Source organism: Manis pentadactyla, chromosome 3 (genome assembly GCF_030020395.1).
Source record: "Manis pentadactyla isolate mManPen7 chromosome 3, mManPen7.hap1, whole genome shotgun sequence".
Classification (NCBI taxonomy): domain Eukaryota; kingdom Metazoa; phylum Chordata; class Mammalia; order Pholidota; family Manidae; genus Manis; species Manis pentadactyla.
In genome coordinates this window covers 194,439,141-194,449,352 of record NC_080021.1, presented here as the reverse complement: position 1 = coordinate 194,449,352, position 10,212 = coordinate 194,439,141, and the positions used below count along the sequence as shown (strand labels likewise).

The 10,212-nt window shown below is 38.1% G+C and overlaps 1 pseudogene; it reads left to right on the top strand.

The window, feature by feature from the left end:
- The first annotated feature begins 8,571 nt into the window (after positions 1–8,571).
- On the top strand, positions 8,572–9,123 carry LOC118914015 (60S ribosomal protein L17-like; annotated as a pseudogene).
- Positions 9,124–10,212: the final 1,089 nt, after the last annotated feature.

Here is a 10,212-nt window from a genome sequence, read left to right as displayed (position 1 = left end):
AAATAAAGGATAAGAACATAAGTTAATGAAATGAAGACAAAGTAGAAGAAAATAAAGTTAAATGTGAAACTGATGAAATAGGAAACAAATAAACAATAAAGATGATCAACAAAAGGAATACTGATTCTCTCAAAAGACAAAATGGACATAACCTTGGCAAAATATATGAAATTTTATATTTGTACTTATTTTTCCTTCTGACCTCCTTTGCAGGTTATCCTAAACCTAGCTAAATTATCATTTATGAGTATATTTTTAAGTATACTCAAGGCAAACAAGGACAAGAGATTAAGAGTATTTACAACTCACTGATCTTTGCTACAATAACTACTAAGAGATATGCATTATGAAGAAGTGGGCAGCTTATTATAAATATGTAACAGAATATATCACATTTAGACATATCATAGTACAATTGCAAAACATCAGTTTCAAAACCTAAAGAAAACAGAGAAAAAAAGCTGCCTACCCACAAATAAATGGTTGTGAGACTAATAGTAAGTTTCCCATCAGCCAAATTGATGCCACAAAAAATGGAATTATAAAGAAGACACCAATCAACAGCATGAAGAATGAAGGAAGGGACGTAAAAAACAAATTGTTTTAATGTTTAATACTGTGAAATACTGGCTATCTTCCTATGTTCTTTATTCTAGTTTGAGCACATTAACTTTTCAATCTTGCTTATTTTTTAATTTAGGCATTTCAGTATATAGATTTTCTTTAAGTAACACTTTATTGAAATGAACATTTACCTGTTATAATGTGAATAAATTCTAAGTTTGCAGTGTCAATTGAAAAAAAGGCCAGTGGCAGAAAAACATTTATTAAAATACAGAAAACCGTAGTAATTTTTGTTCATGAACAAATACCTATTTTTTAAATGTATCAAAAGAAGGACTGGAAAGATACATACACTTCAAACAGGGTTTGCTTCTGGGGTGGGAATCAGAACCAGAGAATGAAAGTAGGAAAGCATAAAAAGGCATCTTCAGTTATATCTAAGGGCTTTTCAATTAAAATACACATACATACACAAACACACACCCTAAGTCTTTTTTAAAAGCATAACAATCTGGAAGGATGTGGCCTTCTGTCAGCACAAGGAGCTCTGAGATCCCTGACATCACTCTGGCCAAATGTGTAAATACGAAGTCTGTGCAGAGAGAATGCCTCTCACAACTTTAAAGAACTGGTTTTCTAGCTGCTGTTGCTATGAAAATAAGTAGCTGGTGTTGAAATCTGTGCTGTGAAAAAGGAAACCCACATCTGTGTTCCCATGGATAAGCAGGATCCCTTTCTCGGGTGTCAGAGGCACAGACTAAATCTGACTCAGCAAACAGCTTCTGAGAAATATCACTCTCCATATTCTGCTGGCTTAATTAAACAGGATGCATGGATGGATGGATGGATGGAGGGATGGGGATGGATGAGGATGGACGGAGGAAGGAATGGATACACCTCAGGGAGCGGATACCTGCCCAGGGAGGGAACCCGTGGGAAGAAGCTGAACCTTCTTCAGAAACCCGACACCAAAGAGCACAGACTCAGAGTGACACCCAGTGGCCAGACCACCTGCAGAGAACACAGGGATGACTCCAGGCCTTGCGCACACTGAGCCATGCTGCCTCCCAGTGGCCTCCCCATGGCCATTGGTCACCCAGCCCTCTTTCTCTCTCTGAGGCCTGCAGCAGTGTTAGCTTGTGCCCCTCCTCCCTCCTGGCTCCACATCTCTGTCCCCTTTGTCACATTCTTTGTTCCTCTGCTCTGTAAGGGGCTCTTCCCACCAAGTCTCTGTTCTCTTTTTCTCCCTTTCACCAGGTCCTCAGCCTCAGAACCGTGTTGCTGAAAAAAAAACCCTATAGATCTAACATCAGGATCTGGGTTCCAGAACCACGGCCCTGTGCCCACCCTTTCGCTCCTGGGGCCTCACTGTCCTGTGGCACAGTGAGGGGGTGGTTTGGGCAGGGGTCCTTGCTGTGGCTGCGTGCTGGCCCCACCTGGGGCTCCATAGCCATCCCTGCCGGGCTCTGCCAGACCAATGAGAAGCGGCTTCTGGGGCAGAACACAGGTGTCCCTGCTTGCAGAGCTCCTGGGATCTGTGATTCCTGCTGCCTGGGCCACAGCAGTCCCCTCTCCTCTCCATCTACCCGCTCCTAAGCTCCAGTCTCAGCCTTGGCCTGCTTGTTGGTCTCCTGCCTATGCATATACCTCACCCAAAACCAGGTTAGCTTCCTAGAGAGAAGTGCCAGCCACACCACTGGCCACCCTTGCTCAGAGACACTCAGTGGCTCCCCATTCTCTGCCAGGAGAAGGACAGGCCCCTGGCACAGGCGTTCTGATCTTCCACATCAGGGCCCTGCTGAGCCTTTGCCACACTGATGCCCTCCTGGTAAGTTGCCTCCCAACTGTGTTGAGTCATTCCTCAACACGTCCTCACTGCCTACCTGTGACCTCCCTCCTCATCTACATCTGTTGAATATTTTATGTGCTGCAAAGCTGAACCCAAATGTTACCTTTGCTCCTTAGCAGTCCATACTGCCAGGGCTCAGTGAGTGAGCTTCCTTGCTTAGAGTTACCTGGGTTCCCTACTTCTGTGCTCTTAGGTGTCGGGTTTCTGTCTCCGCTCCCTACAAAGGACAGAGCTTAGAGGAGGCTCCTTCCCCCAGTGGAAGGGATTCTAGTCTGAGGGTTCAGAGCTTAGACACTCCCTGGGCCACTGTTTATCACGTGGGAGGCTACAGTGCCTCAGTGCCGGCGACCACTTCTGCGTTGCTCTCATGCTTCCCAGGCCAGGCTTCCCACAGCTTCCTGTCCCCAAGCAGGAAGCCTACCTAGAGGGACTGGGCAGTCCCCAGGGGTGTCCAGGAGCAGAGCTTCTGGACAAAAGGGTGGGTGGGGCAGGCCGGCCAGCAGCCGGGAACTGTTCATGTGGGTGGGTCTGCTCCTCAGAACCAGCCCTTCTAGATTCGAAGCAGAAAAGATATTGTATCTGTACAGTCTATAAAGAAAATGATAAAATGAACACCCGTGCACCTGCCACCAAGCTGAAGAAATAAAATACTGTCTTCCTCTTAGAAGATCAGGACATGTTCCTTTTTGGTTGCATTCTCCCTACAGCACCATCCCTTACCTCAATCAAGTAACTGTGATCCCAAATTTTGTGTTAATCATCACTTTTATTGAAATTCACATTTTTATATAATGCTATACCATAGGTTGTTTTGGTTTGACTATGTTAGAAAGTCTTTAGATGAATCTGAATTTTATTCTTTTGTTACATAATTCTTACCTTTAACTTTAGGCTTTTGAAAATCACACATGTTAATGCAGTCATAATTAATTTCTCTGCTGGATGCTTAATTTTTCTGTCCATTTGACTCTTATAGTCAGAGATGTTTGATTTTCTTTGTAGATGTCTCCTGGTTCCAATGGAAAAATTTCTCCAAGACAGGCATTCCAAGCCTTTTTGTGTCACAAAACTCTTTGGAAATCTTGTGAATCTACAGACTCCAAATGTTTTTAAATGTATACCAAATTAATAGGGTAAATTAAAAAGAAACATACAAAGAAAATAAATTGATTAGGATCATCAACATAAAAATGTATTATATACTTGAAGGCTGTTAAGAGAGTAGATCTCAAAAGTTCTCTCAGCATATACATACACATAAAGGCAACTGTGTGAGGTGCTGGGTTTGTTAACCTTATTGTGGTAATCATTTTATATATATATGTATAGCAAATCATCATGTACACCTTAAACTTGCACAATGGTTCATGTCAATTATGTCAGAAAAAGCTCAAAAAAAATATGAAAGCAAAATCTTTAAAGAGAAATAGACATGATTCTTTATTATGATACTAAATAACAAAAGCTGGTGGATATGTGATCATAATTTTGAATTAGTGAAAGCATAAAAGAAATTTTGATCTAACAGGTAATGTATTTTGACAATGTCTATATTTATTGGTTATAAAGTCTCCCATCTTGCTAATAATACTGTGATTTATTGCCTACCTTCATAATCAAAGGAAATGCTTATTTTCAGTTAGAATTTGGTGACATTAAAGATGTAACTTTTTCCCATCCAAGTTACCAGACCTTTTGTCCATAGCCCCCTTGGGGATCTGTGTACTTGAGGTTAGGTACCATTACTCCAGAGTGTATGCCTGGGAGTGGAACTGCTGGGCTGTTAAGATATATATATCTTTACTAAATAGTGCCAAATTGTTTTATAAATTTATGCCTTAATAGCAGTGTATTAAAAACAAGCTTTTCTGACCAATTTTTAATTATTGCCCATCTGGTTTGATGAGGGTGAAGATGCATTTTTGTACCTCACATAACAGATATTGTTAAAGGGTGAAGAGTTATATGAGGTGGGCAAAGGCAACAATCCAGTTGATGGTAGTCCTACTTGATTTTGTCCAAAGGCCAGGCTCATGCAGATCTGCAGAAGGAAGCAGGAGAGGTGGATCCAATGCTGGCCCAGCTGAGAAGGAGGGCAGTGGCTCTGCATGTAAACTCCAGATGCTTGTATTTTGGCGACACCCCTGGGTAAGTACTTTCTTAGTACAATATTTGGAGGCCACTAGGTGGTGCTATAGACTAGTTTTCCCTAATTAGGTCTCAAATAGTGGGTGCTATTTTTATTGTTGTTTTTGAGCTCTGTAACTTAAGCTGTAGGTATTTAGAGCGGAATTAACTTAGTATTTTTTTTTGTCATATGGAATTATATATTGGAGAGTAAAACTTCAGTAAAGATAAGTTACTATTCTAACTTCTATGAGTTACTTTATTATTATTAATATAAATAAGTGGTGATAACATATCAGTTAAAATTTCAAAATGTTCCTTAACAAGTATCCTACTCATATCAGTGAATATTTATTAAGCACCTTTTGTGTACTGAGCATTGAATTAAATGCTGTGACAGAGGACAGCCAGTGAAGGAGATGGATTTTCTCTTGGACTTAAATATGATGAGCTTGGGGGGAATGAAGGAGGATGTGTAACAGACGTCCAAGAATGAGAGCCTTCCAAGAAAGAAGTACATGGGGGTGTGGAGGCGAGAATCCAGTATGCTGTTGATAATGAGACCAATTCTCAGGAAGATTATCAGGTACATACATGATCAGAGCACAAACAGAAAACGCTGGAGCTCTGGGTATTGGAAAAGTTCTGCCAGGAAGAATTCAGTCACTGCAGAGTAATTCCCCATCTGTGTGTCCATGTCACCTTCAGGGTTTAGAAAAGGACAAGTCTCAGGGAAATTTGAATTTTTGATGTAGAGTTAACAGACCACTTACACTTCCATTATTTTGTTGTATTCTTAGAACAGCTCCTGAAATCAGCAAGGAGAGGGATATTATGTTAATTTTATTAGTGGTGAAACAGGCATTGAGGTTCACACAGCAACAAGCCTATGAATTGTGCTGGAAAGTTCCAGGCTCCTAATGAAATAAAATCTAGGGACAATATCCCTTCAAAAGTGGGTACATAAGAATCTCTTTATTAATGAATATTTTGAAATATTACTGCACATTTCAATAAAGCTGTGTCTAATTTAATATATATATATATATATATAATCTGAACTATGTCACTTATCCTGAGTATGACTTTTTAAAGTTACTTTTCTTTCTTGAGTCTCAGCAAGCTCAGCTACTTGCCTAGCTAGTAGAGTGGGGAGAAGGGGAAACTACAACTCTTTGGAACTTTGTGAGAATTAAATTAGATAACATCAAGTGACAGGCATAGTAGGTAGTTCCAACATGTGATCTAAAATTATATATAATGGAATACAATATAATAAAATATATAATGTAGTATAGAGATAGTAAGTATTTATACATAAATATAATAAATTATAACTTCTAAGTCTACCTGACTTACTCAGAAGGGGAAAACAGCTTTAGTTTTTTTTTTTTAATTTTTAGGGCAAGGGGATTAAAGTTTGGGACAATAATTGATGGACTGTGAACATTTTCTGAAATAAGAAATAATCTGATTCAGAGTATAAACTGGATAGATATCCCCCAGATGGGAGTCAGGACCTAGAATCTGCTGTCGTTTAATATATGTCACTTAGCCTGTCTTTCTCCCTAACTTCTGTAATTTTCCAATGCTCTATTTTCTCTATTCTTTCTTTGCCACTTATCTCTTAGGTGCGTATTTTTCATTTTTTTAGGCTACTTCATATCACTTTATAAGTACTTACTCATACATACTTTTTCTCAGTTTTAATATTTGCTACTTCAGAATGAATATCCAGGTCTTCCATATTATTTTAGTTTTTTGGCCATAAGACTTCCATATGTGGTTGGACTGATAATGGCTAATTTTTATTGAGCACTTTGTTATAAGCACATTACATTGTTTTAAGTTCATTGAATGTATTAACTCATTTAATCTTCAGTGCAACACTAGAGAATGTTTTTTGCTCCCACTTTTCATGGGAGGAAACAGAGAAAAAAGTTTAAGTAACTTTTACAAAGTTACAGAGATAATAAAAAATGCTACAGGCAGAATCCAATATCCAGTTATTTAGTTCTAAAGTTAGCTCTCTTAACCACTTAACTAGACAGTCCCTCACAGATTGCTACATCCATTATAGGAAAGAGAAAACTATTTTAAAAAATGCTTTTCTGTTGTATTATGCTGAAATAGCAAGCATCACCTGCTTGTTTTATTTCTGATGTCAAGTAATATGACAGAGAACACTGAAGGCAGGATAAGTTTCTTTTTCCTATACTGTTTTGAGTGTAGTGTTCATAGTTGTTTTCCATGTAGCAAGCAATTTCACAGGAGAATCAGCATAATCAAGAATAATGACATGATATTCCTTACTATCACATTTATTTATACCAGTCACACACTTGGAATCTTCTAGCTTTTGTCTTTATTCTGAAAATCAATATACACTTTAGGATGTCTAAATGCCCTAATTTTTTCTTTTCCTACCTTTTCCAGTATAACTCATCTTTTGCTAAGCTCTGCCTACTTGTAACTTTAATTCCACATCATTAAACACTCAACTGTGCTTCAATTGTTTCATATTTATTTTGTTATGATGCCCAAACATGTTTATTCACTTATTATATAAAGGACTATATCTTATACTCTATTATATTACCACTGTCATAGCTGTGTTCACTGGGTTGTGGAGGTAGAATGAAAGCATTTCTTGCTGATTATGTCTTCTCTCAAAGAGTACACGTTTTCTTTGACCTTTGTGTATCTAGAGAGTTTGAAGGCACGGATGAGAGACTTACTCCTTGGCGTGTCATAGATGGGAGCACTTTAATTGTATCTCCTTTTCTTTCCCTTCCTATCATTCCTTTTCCTCTAAGAGAGTATCCCACAGATAATTATTTTGGTAGAGTTAACAAAAGAGATGATGGTTCCAATATCTTAGTTTATTGGAAAATATTCCCTTCTTCCTGCTCCACCTTTCCTGTCTTCAGTCACATAGACATATGGACTTATTCCACAAAGGTATCAGTTAAAACAGAAGGTTTAATTTGTGTGAAGACATTTGATCTGAAGGAAGTGAAAGAAAGAGAAGAAAAGAAGGAAGCAGAAGAGGAGGAGAAGGAGCCATTTTTTAATGTTAAAGAAAATGCACTAGGGGGGAACATAGTAACCACAATGTTGCTCATGAGAATCCTTCATAAGATTGTATATCAATGATACCTTAATAAAAAAAATATGCACTAAACTTAAAACATGTATCCTGGGAGTGGGGTTGTTGAGGAAAAAGGAATGAAAGAGGAATGAATGGCTGTATTTCTGTATGTTCAAAAATGAGTATTATTCTAGTATCCAGGGTGAATAAGAGCAAAAACAGGACCTTCACTAAAAGCAATTAACCCATCACAAAAAGCTTATGTTCATCCCTTCAGTTTCCTATCCGCACACTTCTGCCATTTCATTTACCCTGATGGTGTCAACAAAGGAGTTATTCAATGCGTTTGCTCACCAGTAATCCTTATCAGCTGTCCCACAAAAGACATCCTAACAGAAAAATAGAGTCTAAGAAAAAACAATGTCTTTTCTACACAGCACAACTGCACAACATGTCCTCTAGCCATTTTTCCAACCACAGTGTCCCTCCAAGTCCTTCTGATGTAGAAATTCTGAAGCTAATACTGACAGCCTCAGTGCTCTGAAATGGCCACACTGAATTTCTTTTCATCTTCATAAAATACTACAGTGTTTCTGCTTTGTGCATTTGTCCATGCTGTTTTCTTAAGCTGGAAAGGCTTTTTCCAATTTACATATTATCTTTTCTAGAACTCTTAACTCCTGTTCTAAGCTGGAAGTTCCTATTATGTGCTGTCTACTCTCTTAACATCCTTCATTTACTCTTTTATTCAACACATACTATACCATATATACTGTGATATGTAATAGGGATCTCATTGTGAGTTCTGGACTTTTAAAGTGGACACTGGATATGAAATGCTTATGATAGTTATTTTATACATTTAAGAAATAATTTATGTGCTATATAACATGTACCAATGTGAAAAAGTTATGGACTATTCCGTAAGCGACCTGAGGTGATCTCCAAAAATGGTTTGCTATTCACTTGACCCAGAAAACCCCAGAAAATCATGCAAATCAAGAGGTTCAAATCTCGTGTTCACTTTAAGAACTCATGAAACTGCCCAGACCATCAGGGGTATGCATATCCGAAAAGCTACCGAGTATCTGAAGGACGTCCCCTTACAGAAGCAATATGTGCCATCCTGTTGCTACAATGGTGGAGTTAGTAGGTGTGCCCAGGCCAAACAGTAGGGATGGACACAGGGTTGGTGGCCCAAAAAGAGTGCTGAATTTTTACTGCACATGCTTAAAAATGCAGAGAGTAATGCTGAACTTAAGGGTTTAGATGTAGATTATTCGGTCATTGAGCATATCCAGGTGAATAAAGCCCCCAAGATGTGGCACAGAACTTACAGAGCTCATGGTCGGATCAACCCTTATATGAGCTCTCCTTGCCACTTGAAATTATCCTTACTGAAAAAGAGCAGATTGTGCTTAAGCCAGAAGAGGGGGTTTCACAGAAGAAAAGGATATCCCAGAAGAAATAGAAACTTATGGCCCAGGAATAAATTCAGCATAAGATAGCTGCAAATAAAAGAGGTCAAGCCTGGAACCATGGTGCTCATTCCCTGTATCGTCATTCCAGTTCTGCTCTGGACCTACAAAAAATTCCCGGAGCCACACATATACTATCTGATTTTCCCCTTCGTTAGTTGAGTGTGGCCTACAAAAGCTTTACAAGAATGCAATGATAAAAACAAAGGCAAAGTAGACTATAAGGGTGCAGACATAAAGGGATTACCAACAAAAGGACCAATATAAATAGTTTAGATGTTTACCTGGCACTAGTAGGGAAGTTTATTTAAAATGTGTTTAGTTATATTTAATTCCTGCTTTCCTTTTTCATTAAGGTAGCGTTCATTGCTATTTCAGTTTTAATATGAATAAGGAGAAGGTTTGTGCCAGTAGACACGTACAATCAGAACCCAAAAATCCTTGGCTCTCCAGCTTTTATTCAGGCTTTCAAATTTGAGTAGAGTATAATTTTACTGTGAAACAATTCAGTGAAATGAAAGAGTTTTGGAGATGAGAATGACTTGAAACACAAAGATAAAATTCCTTCTAATGCAACGGAGCACTTAGCTATGAGAATTGTAATTACTGTTTATTACTCTGAGGAAGATAGAAAAGACAGGGAAATAGGAGAAATTCTTTGAAAAATGAATCATCTTTTACATAAATGTCTAATGTATATTATAAAATTATAATCCTCGATGCATTCCTTCTATTCCTACAAAATATTACATATGCAGGTCAGCTTGCAAAAAAAATGTTATGGTACACTTTGCAAATTATTTTATCAAAATAAAACTGTCTTTTTACTTAGTTTCCCAATATAAACCCCTTTTTTATAAATTTGTATCACTAGTAAATCAATCTGCCACCTGAGTACTCTAACCTCTGGGCCCTAAACATTTCCAGAGGGCACACCAGTGGTTCTGGCACCAATTTAAATACTCCTTTGTTTTCATTGGAGAGACTCTGTAATCCCAGAAGTGATTTAAAGTTAAACCTGTAAATCTTACTGAAGGTAGTAACTTTTAGATAGATTAGAACTGATGTCTGAAAGTTCTAATTACACCTTACTAAAAAGCAAT